Below are 13,216 nucleotides of genomic sequence, written 5' to 3'. Positions count from 1 at the left end.
TAAGTAAAGCATAGTTTGTATAGAACCACTGCGTCAATATATTGACCAGTAATCCGCACAATACTTGTATTGGACAAAGGTTTATATCCGCATAGGAAGAAACTAATAAAACCGCCCTCGTCCCTTCATGGGACGGAGTCCTCCCATTAGGGGACTTACATAAACCAATGCAACATAGCTTGCATAACAGAACAATTCTATCAGAATTATCCCAGATAAGATACATAGAATTAAAATGCTCAATTATACCAATAAATTGACACAGGTGAAAGAGACGCAAGGTTCTCAAGAACAAGTTTATTGACAGATAATAAACAGACAGGTTAACAACAAATATATATATTTATATAAAAGAGGGTAACCCAAAACTTTAAGCATAAGTATGATAGTAAACAGAACTTGTTTATCTGAAAGAAAAACCATTAAACACCACTTTAATAAGATACCAAGGTATCAAGTCATAAAAAATCTGTATTACAAATCAATCACATTAGCGTTAGAAACGCTTGGCACACATGTCTGAACTTATGCAAGGTTCACCTTTGAAAGAAGGAACAGTCTATATGGGCACTTGGTGCCCTCATTTAGTTTGTAGTACTGTATGTACCTACACACTCACCCTGGACTTAATCGTCCCAATTAAGACCACTGTTCCTCGCAGAGTTAAACAGTAGGGTTAACTACACGACCCACTGCTACCACAGATCTCTTAAGTTCCTCTACTTGCTTCGCATAGTGGCGAAAGAACACCCTGGAAGACTTCCAGCCCGTGTATGAACGGAGATGTTCAAAATCCATACAATTAAAGAAATTTAGGGATGAGGCAACTTTCCTCGGATCGTGACCTGCGGGTGTACTGTCAGGATCCGCTCTGCGAATAAAATATGTCATTTTCGCTCTGAGTTGATTCAGAGATAAATTTGAGCCTGATGTTTCTCCCCTGAATAGTTGACCACCCTTGAAGTCTGAAGTTCTACGAAGATAGACCTTTAGGCATTCTACTGGACATAGAGATGCATCTTCTTTCAGAGGGCAGATTCTCCAGGGACCCCACCTGTTGGTGGGTAACTCATTCTTGGCGAGAAACGTAGGATCCGGAAACAGGTTCAGCTCCTCCCATCCAGGAACTGAACACGACCTGCCTCTCTCGAGAGGGCTACGATCTCACTAACCCTGGCCCCGGACGCGAGTGCAAATAGGAAAATAACTTTTTGCGTCAAATCCTTTAACGCACATTCTTCATTGCTCAACAAGGAGGCGAAATGAAGAACTTTGTCTAAAGACCATGAGATGGGCTTTGGAGGTGCTGAAGGTCCGAGCCTAGCGCAGGCTTTCGGAACTTTATTAAAGATGTCGTTACCTAGGTCGATCTGGAAGGCAAATAAAATGGGTCTCATCAAAGCCGATTTACACACTGAAATCGTGTTAGCTGCCAATCCTTGGCCATGGAGATGGATGAAGAAAGATAAGCAGAAGTCTGTTGAGATCTCCTGCGGATTCTTTGCCTTTACAAAGGCCACCCATTTTCTCCAAGATGACTCATATTGCCTTCTAGTCGATTTGCACTTGTATTCCTCTAGGAAGTCTATGCTGGCTTTCGAAATCCCGAAACGCTTTCTCACCGCTAGGGCGAGAAAATCATGAGCTGCAGGGTCTGGGTTTTCTGTAATGAAGCGCAGACAGTCGACTTCTGGACTCGCTGGGTCAGAACTGGATGTGGTAGCGGCACGAACTTCATCTGTAGTTCCAACGCCAAGGGGAACCACATACTGTTCGCCCACTTGTGGGCCACTATTGCCGCTACCCCCCTTGAAGGATCTCAGTTTGTTGAGGACCCTCAACAGAAGGTTGTGAGGAGGGAACAGATAAATCCTGGACCATCTGTTCCAGTCGAGGGACATTGCGTCCACTGCTTCCGCTAAGGGGTCCTCGTACGGGGACACGTACAGGGGCAACTTCTTGTTGTCTTTCGTCGCAAAGAGGTCTATTTGCAGTTCTGGGACTTGATTCAGAATGAAGGAAAATGATCCTGCGTCTAAGGACCATTCCGACTCTATCGGTGTGAACCTGGATAGAGCGTCCGCTGTCACATTGCGGACTCCTTGAAGGTGAACTGCCGACAGGTACCACTTCTTCTTTTCCGCCAATCGGAAAATGGCTAACATCACTTGGTTGAGAGGTGGTGACCTCGACCCTTGTCGATTCAAGCATCTCACAACCACCTCGCTGTCTGTCACCAATCTTATGTGGATCGAGTGACGCGGGGAGACTTTCTTTAAGGTAAGGAGCACTGCCATAGCTTCTAGAAAGTTTATATGAAAGGTCCTGAATAGCTTGGACCAAGTCCCCTGGACTTTTTTCCGATGAGAGTGACCTCCCCATCCCTCCTTTGAGGCGTCTGAGTGAATCGTCAACGACGGGGGAGGTGGCTGAAGAAGAACCGACTTCTTTAGATGTCTGGCTTGGGACCAAGGTCTGAGAAGAGTACGTAGCCGAGGCGGCACTGGTCTTCTCAGGTCTCTTCGCGCGTTTGATGCATACCTTCTCCAAACTCCGGTTGCATCCTTTAGCTGTGCTCTTAGCACTGGGTCTGTCACTGAAGCAAACTGGAGAGAGCCTAGTACCCTCTCCTGTTCGCGTCTTGATATCCTTTCAGAATCTAGAAGTCTTTTGACAGAGCCCGCTATCTCCTTCCTTTTCTTCATTGGTATGGAGAAACTGTGTGACAAAAGGTCCCAGTGGATTCCCAGCCACTGGAACTTTTGGGATGGAGAAAGTCGAGACTTTTTCTTGTTGATCTTGAAGCCTAGGTACTCTAGGAACTGGATCACCTGACTGGAAGCTTGCAAGCATTCGGTCTCGGATGCTGCCCACACCAGCCAGTCGTCCAGGTAGGCTACTACCTGAATTCCCTTTAGGCGTAATTGTTTGAGAGCTGCGCTCGCAAGCTTCGTGAAAATCCTTGAGGCTATGTTTAGCCCGAATGGCATGGCTCTGAAGGCGTACAGTTTCCGTTGTAGCCTGAACCCTAGGTAGGGGGAGAGTCGACGGCTGATTGGGATGTGCCAATAGGCGTCTGACAAGTCTATAGAGACTGAGTATGCCCTCTTGGGCAGTAAGGTCCTTATGTGTTGCAGTGTTAGCATCTTGAATTTGCAATTCACTATGAACTTGTTGAGTGGTGACAAGTCCAGAATGACTCTGAGCTTTTCCGAGTCTTTCTTGGGAACACAAAACAGTCTCCCTTGGAATTTGATGGACTTCACCTTTCGGATCACATTTTTCTCCAACAGTTCTTGAACGTACTCCTCCAAAACGGGGGTGGAGTGTTGGAAAAACCGAAGGCATGGGGGTGGAGTGCTGTACCAGCTCCAACCCAGTCCATTCTTGAGTAGGCTTTGGGCCCAGGGATCGAAGGTCCAGCGATCCCAAAATTTCATCAGTCTCCCTCCTACCGGTATCATTTCACTTGGACTGCCGTCCTGAGGTCTTGCCTCTCTGACCACGACCACCTCTGAATCCCCTTCCCCTTGAGGGGCGCCTAGACGAGCCTCTGGCTGCTCCTCTAGGTTTTGCACGAAAGGAAGAAGACTGTCCTTCGAACGTTGGGGCGAATGTGGTTGACTGACCTGGCACAGCCTGGGGTACCCACTGAAAGGTAGTCGGGGTTTGTGCCACCATCTGGGGCACTGGAGGCAAAGGCAATTGCAGTTGCTGTTGCTGTCTATAAGGCTTGGCTGGCCGAAATGGTAGCCTAGTCTTCATATTCTTCCTCTTTGGTTGAGGACCCTCATCCGGGGAAGATTTTCTTTTGATAGCCAGGCCCCACTTCTGGAGAAGGTTTCTATTCTCCACGGCGGCCTTATCAACAACCTCTTTGACCACATCGGTAGGGAAAAGGTCTTTTCCCCAAATGTTGGAGGAGATTAATTTCCTTGGTTCGTGTCTCACCGAAGCCCCGGCGAACACGATCTCCCTGCAAGCTCTCCTTGCCTTGATGAAGCCATAAAGGTCCTTCGTCACTGTGGCTAGGTGAGACTTAGCCACTACCATGAACATTTCATGGACCTTAGGGTCACTTGCCATTGTCTCAAGAGTGGTCTGATGAGACATTGAGGCAGCCAGTCTTTCTTTGGTCTCAAACTCTCTTCGTAAAAGAGATTCGGGCAGCTTGGGGAGGTCCTCGCCGAATTGCCGTCCGGCAATATCAGCCTCCAACTTTCCCACTGAGAATGTCAGATGGACATCCTTCCAGTCTTTGTGGTCCATAGGCAGAGCCAGCGACAAGGGTTTACACTCCTCCAGGGAGGGGCAAGGCTTGCCGGCCTCGACTGCCTTTAGGACAGCCGCAAACCCTTTTTGTAAAAAGGGGAAGGCTCTATCAGGAGAGGACACAAAAGAAGGGAGCTTCTTGCTCAATGCAGCCACCTTCGAATTCGAGAAGCCCCTCTCTTTCATCGAGGATGAAAGTAGGGCTTGAGCCTTAGCGTGGTCCATAATAATGACCTCCTTCGGCTCTGTCTCTTCCCTTGAAGCTGGTTCTTTTCTCAGCCGGACATAGCAGTCCGGATATGATGCCTTGCCGGGCCAGAATTCTACCTCCTCTAGGGGAACTGAACCCAGCTTATCCGAAATGACGATCTTACCAGTCGTCATTGGCATGTGCTCAGCATACCTCCATGGGTTAGCATCTGAGCATATGGGAAGGTCTTTCACATTGAGCCTTTTCTGGGGCCCATGTGATTCTGCTAGGGACTGCATACGCAGTTCCATTGCAGCCGCCTTCTCCTGATTCTCCTTCTGCATTTGTTGGATCATTCCAACAATCGAAGAGAGGGCCTGTCCCAGTTCTACTGGGAGACCAGCCGATGTTGAGGGGATGGGCTCCGGCATCTGAACCGGAGTAGCCGACACCTCGTCGACCCCATCCTCTACGACATCCGGGGTTTGAACTTGATCCTGACCTTCTGCCAGGAGGTCTTCTTCCAAACCTTCGTCCAGGTCAGACATCCTGTCACACAACTGGATGTCTTGCATCGCATCTGCGACTTCCTCGTCCACCTGGACTTGATCTTGAGGGATCTCCTCTTGAGGCTGGGGAATCACTGCTTCAGCTGATGCCTGTGGAAAAAGATACGCCCTCATCTTCTCACTTGGAAGATAAGGGCCAGAGGTGTTCTTCTTGAAGCCCCTTACCCAAGTACGAAGCTTTTCCCTAGCTATATCCCTTGATTCCGCCGTTCTAGGGGAATCAAAAGCCTCAGTAATCAGGTTAGTGCATACAGTACATACCTGAGGGTCCCAATACTGGAGATCATCCTTGGAGACAGCGCATGCTGCGTGTCTCCTACAACACTCATGTCCGCAGAGGTTCTTGCTGCGGACATTGCAGAAAACATTTCCGCACTTCGGAGGGTCCTCCTGTAAAGAGAAAAAATTTCCATGAGTATCAAGTGAACTATGTATCACTGGATATGCATAGTATAGCATAACAATTCATAAAGGAAAGACACACACTTGTGTTTCCCTCACAACCCATTGCTGCAGCCTTCCAGATAATAAAATCAAAATGGTTTATCTCTACTAGAGTAACCAATGCAAGGTTTCCAGAGGAAACAGGTGGAGCTCACACCTAGGCAATGATTTTTAAAATCCTGGATAATAGACGGGGAAGAACTCTGCTTCCTGTCTGAGGGCAACAGCAAAGGGCTGTGCAAGAAAACACAATAGTGTTAGAATATACAGTGCTGTACCTAAGCTTTTACTATAGTTTTCTTCTTACTGTATATGCTATACAGAAGAATACTAGTACAGTATAGGAGGATGTGTGCCGGCCTGCCTTTGCCGGCCGGCACACACCACAATTAGCTTTAAAGTATACTACTTAACAGCTATAGGGCGGCAGCCCTCTGGTTCAAATGCCTGTGCCGGCGGCAGTAGCTGCCGGCCAGCAACAGCCAGTGTTGGCCGGCAATGACTGCCGGCCAGCAACTACACAAGGTAGTACCCAGCTGCCGGCCACACTCTTGGTGACCGGCAGACAAGGACTGACATAAGCCGGCCGGCAAAGGTACAAGACCGATGCCAGCCGGCAGCAAAAGAACCAGAAGACAACACCTGCCCGGCTGCCGGCCTCAGTGGCCGGCAGCCGGGACAGGTACAGCACTTAGAAGAAAATAGAATGGATGCCGGGATAAGAGAGTACACTACCCCCCAAGCCCGGCAACCGAAAGAGTGCATATAAGGAAGGGGAGAAACTTAATTCAGGCTTCCTTGACCAATGCCGTCCGGCTCTGCCGGCAGGCATGGATGAGGGACCAAGAGAGGTCCGGGCAGCACTCGAAAACATAAGACCCTTGCCGGCCAGCATCTCTGCCGGCCTGCAATGGGCTTAGTCAATTCCACATCCCAACCTATACTAGGTCCAGAAGTAGAATGACGTACAGTACAGTAAAACCCCTGCCGGCCAGCTCTGCCGGCCGGCAAGGTACAGTACAGTAATGGCTAGGCCATTACGGAGATAGAGGGGGAAGGGACAAGAGGGTCCTGCCAACCTTGCTTTAGTGACAGATCACCCGCAGCCAAGAACTTTGTCTTAGCCTAAGGGAGATCTAAGGGAAAGGGCCAGCAATACTTGCCAGCTTCCAGAGCACCAAAGCAAGGAAGGCGTTGCTACTCCCAAGAGAAGATTTTATCCTCCCCGAGAACAGCAACAGGACTTAGTCTGGTCGATCACAAAAGAAGGAATCATAACTACAGAAACCTTCGATAGTGACCTAAGGGAGCTAAGCTCCCTTTGTAAGTGTTAGGTCAGCGAGGGGGACTCTGCCCCAAGCCAGACAACACGGACTCAGACTAAAAACTCTGTTGTTCTGTCCCTCTTTGAACCAGACTTTGCTGGAACAGGAAGGTACAGTAACACCCTAGTATAGTTTTATCGAAAATAAATTCGGAAAAAACCACTTAGGGATAAGCCCAAGGCTTAAACAGAGGGAAAGGGATTGCATACCTTCTCCGAAGAAAAGAAAGCAACCGGGGAGTATGATAAAGTATACTAAGGCTCCATAAGCAATTAGCCTAGGCACCAAGAGAATCGATTACCTGATTCACCGAAACTCACACGTATACAATCTTGGAAATATTCCACACAGTCTAAAATGTATAAAATATAGCCTAAAGCTTCAATAAAATTTTAATTACACTCGGAAAAACCAAAATCATGCATTAAGTACTAGGACCAAACGACTAGGCTACATGGCCTAGCGTAGGCCAGAATGGCGAATACTTCGCCAAATAATACTAAGCACGAAAGGAAATCCTATGTAAAGCTAAATAGCTAAAGTTTATTAAGCAAAACAACCAGGAATGTCACTCTGACTAACTAATTTATACCTAGCGAGTGACAGTGTCCAGGACACCTCTGGTAGGCTACGGCTCTTGTATCAAAGATTAATCCTATTAATCACTCAAAATTTACCAAGAGCCTACATTTATACATAACAGACACTATACTCAACTTATCCGAGGCCAACGAAGACGAAGAAGCCATGAAAAGCTGAATAAATCCAAGATTTGCGAGAAAAACAGGAAAAAACACCGAGTTGTTAAGCTACGCAAAAAGGAATACAGATGGCGCCAGGATTGGCGCCAGGCACGCATACGAATCGGGGGATAGGGAAGCCTTGGGAGCGGCTCCCCTTTTTCTTTCCCGAATTCGTATCTCGTCAATCTCCCTCCTACGAGACGAAATCTCTGTTCAGGTCGTAGATTGCCATGTGACGTGTCTAGAATACGTCCTCTGATATGTCGCGATATCCCTTTCACGAGGGATACTCGCTCCAGGAGTTAGAATTCTGGTACCTCAAGGTAAATTCTCTGGGAATATCGCCGTAGTTGTAATATACCCTAGGAAGCTACCCTATAGGAACTTCCATCAGGACGACATGGCTTGAGCCCAAAAATAATAATAGAACGAACTAGACACCTACCCACAGCGGTAGCGTAAGGAGAACTGACATGAAAAATTGTTATGGAAGGGAGTGTAAACAAAACAACAGGTAATTAGGCAATAAACAATTGGGTGGAAGACGACTGGTGGTTAAGAGAAGGTACAGTTAGCTTAATCATTATTGATTCAAGGGTGGTTAGTTCGACTATATGTCGGGTTCTTCCTACTATATTAAAATGACTGGTGTCTATGTGTGTTTTGCAACTTTTACTGTGATTTCTTATGTTAGATTGTTCTGGATTTGATAGTCGACAACCCGTTCTATAGCTAATTCCTTGATGAGAGGAAATTCGGACTTTTAGCAGCCTCCTGGTCCGAAGAGAGACATATATATATATATATGTATATATATATATATATATATATATATATATATATATATATATATATATATACACATATGTGTGTGTGTATACACATATATTTATATATATACATATATTTTTATATATATATATATATATATATATATATATATATATATATATATATATATATATATATATATATATACTGTATATATATACATATATATGTATACATATATGTATATATATGCATATATATATATATATATATATATATATATATATATATATATATATTTATATATATATATATATATATATATATATATATATATATGCATATATATACTGTACATATATGTATACATATATATATATGTATATATATATGTATGTATGTATACAGTATATATATATATATATATATATATATATATATATATATATATATATATATATATATATATATATATATACAGCCGTTACCTAGCACAAGGGAAAACATGGAAATTGCTACTAAAGGACAATTTACTGGTATAGCCATGAGACATGAAGATGGACCCTCACAACCAAGACTAAAACTGTATCCAAAAGTACAGTTTGGTTTTCAGACAAGGTCTTTTCATTTCAATTAGTATGGTAGTTATGAGTGGCTTGAATACTCCGTGTCTGATGTCAGAGTTGACTGATTTATATGCAGACTTTTTGGTGATAATATAGGACACAGAGAAACAGCCTTTACCAACGAATGTTTCAGTAACTGGAAGAATATTCAGGAAAAGGCATTAAAAAAAGGCCATACTTTGTTATTGCTATGGAAAGATGGGTCAACCACAAAATTGTCAGTTGCATGGAGATTTTTATAAGCAACCTAATTGCCAGCATAACCAGCAGGTTCTTCACAATAAAGAATATGTTTAGACACTATTGAACAGTGTTATTATAATTACTTAAACAACCATAGCATTCAGTACGCATGATGAAAGCGAAAGTTAAATAAATTCTGGAAATTTATAACTTGATAATCAGAGAGTCTGAGAGATTTTGTGACCTGAAAAAAGATTCCATTAAATGCTAAGTACACTTGTAGGTTTTCCTCTCCGAGATGGAACCGATTTTTTGCAGTGATATCTGATGAGACTAGAGATATAAGTATTACTGAGCAGCTCTGTGTCTTCATTCGTTACATCATAGATGAAAAATTAGTGAGAGTTTCATAGGATTCATTTATTTGAAGCATCTTGATGCTACTTCTCTAGCTAACGCATTGTTAGAAAAGCTCTGTATGCCTGGCCTGAATATCATTAAACTAATTTAATTGCTACGATACACCATCTGTAATGAGTGGTAAAATTAATGGTGTAAAGCCACAAATCCAAGAATCTGTGGAGAATCCATATTTTTATGTATCATGTTCTGTACGCAGTACCAGAATTTTTCAATTTGATTTAAGCTCTGATTAACTTCATCCGTGGTTTAAGTTTGCGTCATGATATATTCGTAAAGCTCCAGAGAGACTGGAAAATAAAATTAAATTCTGAAACTACCTAAATTGTTTCAACACTAATGGTAATACAACCATGATATTTTGATGGATATTCTTAAAGATTTGTTTAACCATGGAAGATCTGGTGAAGTAAAAGCTTTAGCTAATGGAATCCTACAGGCTTTAAATAAGTTTGAGATAGTCTTTCTGTAGTTTACCTTTTTTGAAGTATTTGATATTACAACCAGACTATCAGGGACACGGCAAAATGGAACTTACTGCAGCACTTACTGCAGCATTTATCATGGCACATGAAACACTTGAAATTATTGGTGACAAAAGAACAACAGAATGCCATTTTAACACCATTTGGGAAAAATCAGTTGATTTTTCTGCCGAGAAAAAATATAGCCTCAAATTTTCGTCAGACTTCAAGGAAAAGGGCACTATCTTCTCGTCTGTTGGAGACACTTTTGGACGTGTTGCGGACCCAAAACCTTACTGTAAAACATTTGATAAACCAAAAGTATCCTCCTTAGTGTAGCTACTTACCACCAATCATCTTCTAATATCTTAAATGAAAATTACTTGCAGTACATTGCTGACCAGTACTCAATTGAAAGGGAAAGCCTCTATGCAGACCTACTTATTGCTCAGAGAACTCTACGATGGGATGATGTAAAATCTATTTCTGATGCTTTGAATAAACTGAAACCAATGAAGGCAGGTTTCTTCACACTTCGGAATTTGATGCATTTGGGTTTAACTTTCCCTGTCAGTAATGCCAAATGTGAGCGATCTTTTTCTCTTGAAATTGGAAATTTGTCAAAACTTACCTCATGGCATTGGTGGGTTTGGGATGACTGACCAGTCTAGGTACAATTTCTTTTGATAAAACTGTAGTGAAATCCTATGATCTCAATAGGGCAGTGGGTACATTTGCAGCTCTCCAAATATCTTTACAGTCAAACTCAGTGAAATCCACCAGAAGGCGAAATTTTCTAATTCAATTAAGTTGGATGCAATATACTCCCTGTAATCGATGTAGTTACTACTTTATTTCTATTTTGTATGAAAGGAATGTCTCCGTGTTATTTTATCATTTTAATCAGTTATTTTCTTGAGTAAGCAAACGTGAAAGTGCATGTGCAGAGAATAGTTTCATCATGTAACATACTATATATATATATATATATATATATATATATATATATATATATATATATATATATATATATATATATATATATATATATATACATATATATGTATATATATATATATATATATATATATATATATATATATATATATATATATATATATATATATATATATGTATGTATATATATATATATATATATATATATAAATTTTTGTGGATTCCTGTGATCTCAATAGGGCAGTGGATAGATTTGCAGCTATCCAAAGACCTTTATAGTCAAACTCAGGCAAATCCTCAACAAGGCTTTTATTTCTAATTCAATTAAGTTAGATGCAATATACTTCAGTTAATCAATGTGGTTTATTACTCTATTTGTATTTTTTAAGAAAGAAATGTCTCCGTATTATTTTATCATTTTAAACAGTTTTGTTCTAGTGTAAGAATATGTGAAAGTATATGTGCAGAAAATAGTTGCATCGTGTAACATATTACATATATAAATACATGTAATACGCCGGCAATACTCCCTTTTTTTACTCCTGCTCATCTTCCAAGTCACCAAATAATGTTCACATAAAATATATTAAGCTTGTAGGGCACCAGCCCCCCAAAATTAACCTCTTGTGACGCCACTGGTGAAGGGTAGATGAAGATGGTTTAGGCATGGTTTTCACACTCCCCAAGAGAGATTAGGTCACCAAACTATTAACTAGGCTTCACGAGGCACTAGAGGAATTGAAAGACCAAAGCCTATATGGCTGAGGACTATGGAGTGCAAAGTAGGAGATGATGAATGGATAAATATTGATTTAAAAGCTCAAGATAGAGACGACTAGGAAAACCTAACTGAAGCCCTATGCATCTGGTGAAGTAAAAGCTTTAGCTAATGGAATCCTACAGGCTTTAAATAAGTTTGAGATAGTCTTTCTGTAGTTTACCTTTTTTGAAGTATTTGATATTACAACCAGACTATCAGGGACACGGCAAAATGGAACTTACTGCAGCACTTACTGCAGCATTTATCATGGCACATGAAACACTTGAAATTATTGGTGACAAAAGAACAACAGAATGCCATTTTAACACCATTTGGGAAAAATCAGTTGATTTTTCTGCCGAGAAAAAATATAGCCTCAAATTTTCGTCAGACTTCAAGGAAAAGGGCACTATCTTCTCGTCTGTTGGAGACACTTTTGGACGTGTTGCGGACCCAAAACCTTACTGTAAAACATTTGATAAACCAAAAGTATCCTCCTTAGTGTAGCTACTTACCACCAATCATCTTCTAATATCTTAAATGAAAATTACTTGCAGTACATTGCTGACCAGTACTCAATTGAAAGGGAAAGCCTCTATGCAGACCTACTTATTGCTCAGAGAACTCTACGATGGGATGATGTAAAATCTATTTCTGATGCTTTGAATAAACTGAAACCAATGAAGGCAGGTTTCTTCACACTTCGGAATTTGATGCATTTGGGTTTAACTTTCCCTGTCAGTAATGCCAAATGTGAGCGATCTTTTTCTCTTGAAATTGGAAATTTGTCAAAACTTACCTCATGGCATTGGTGGGTTTGGGATGACTGACCAGTCTAGGTACAATTTCTTTTGATAAAACTGTAGTGAAATCCTATGATCTCAATAGGGCAGTGGGTACATTTGCAGCTCTCCAAATATCTTTACAGTCAAACTCAGTGAAATCCACCAGAAGGCGAAATTTTCTAATTCAATTAAGTTGGATGCAATATACTCCCTGTAATCGATGTAGTTACTACTTTATTTCTATTTTGTATGAAAGGAATGTCTCCGTGTTATTTTATCATTTTAATCAGTTATTTTCTTGAGTAAGCAAACGTGAAAGTGCATGTGCAGAGAATAGTTTCATCATGTAACATACTATATATATATATATATATATATATATATATATATATATATATATATATATATATATATATATATATATATATATATATATATACATATATATGTATATATATATATATATATATATATATATATATATATATATATATATATATATATATATATATATATATATATATGTATGTATATATATATATATATATATATATATAAATTTTTGTGGATTCCTGTGATCTCAATAGGGCAGTGGATAGATTTGCAGCTATCCAAAGACCTTTATAGTCAAACTCAGGCAAATCCTCAACAAGGCTTTTATTTCTAATTCAATTAAGTTAGATGCAATATACTTCAGTTAATCAATG

The 13,216-nt window shown here is 41.1% G+C and overlaps 2 pseudogenes; both read left to right on the top strand.

The window, feature by feature from the left end:
• Window positions 1-10,117, top strand: part of LOC137622937 (zinc finger MYM-type protein 1-like) — a 24,797-nt pseudogene extending 14,680 nt beyond the window's left edge.
• Window positions 10,118-11,955: 1,838 nt separating this feature from the next.
• Window positions 11,956-12,811, top strand: LOC137622845 (uncharacterized; annotated as a pseudogene).
• Window positions 12,812-13,216: the final 405 nt, after the last annotated feature.

This window comes from Palaemon carinicauda, chromosome 1 (assembly GCF_036898095.1).
Source record: "Palaemon carinicauda isolate YSFRI2023 chromosome 1, ASM3689809v2, whole genome shotgun sequence".
NCBI lineage: Eukaryota > Metazoa > Arthropoda > Malacostraca > Decapoda > Palaemonidae > Palaemon > Palaemon carinicauda.
This window is presented reverse-complemented; position numbering and strand designations above follow the sequence as displayed.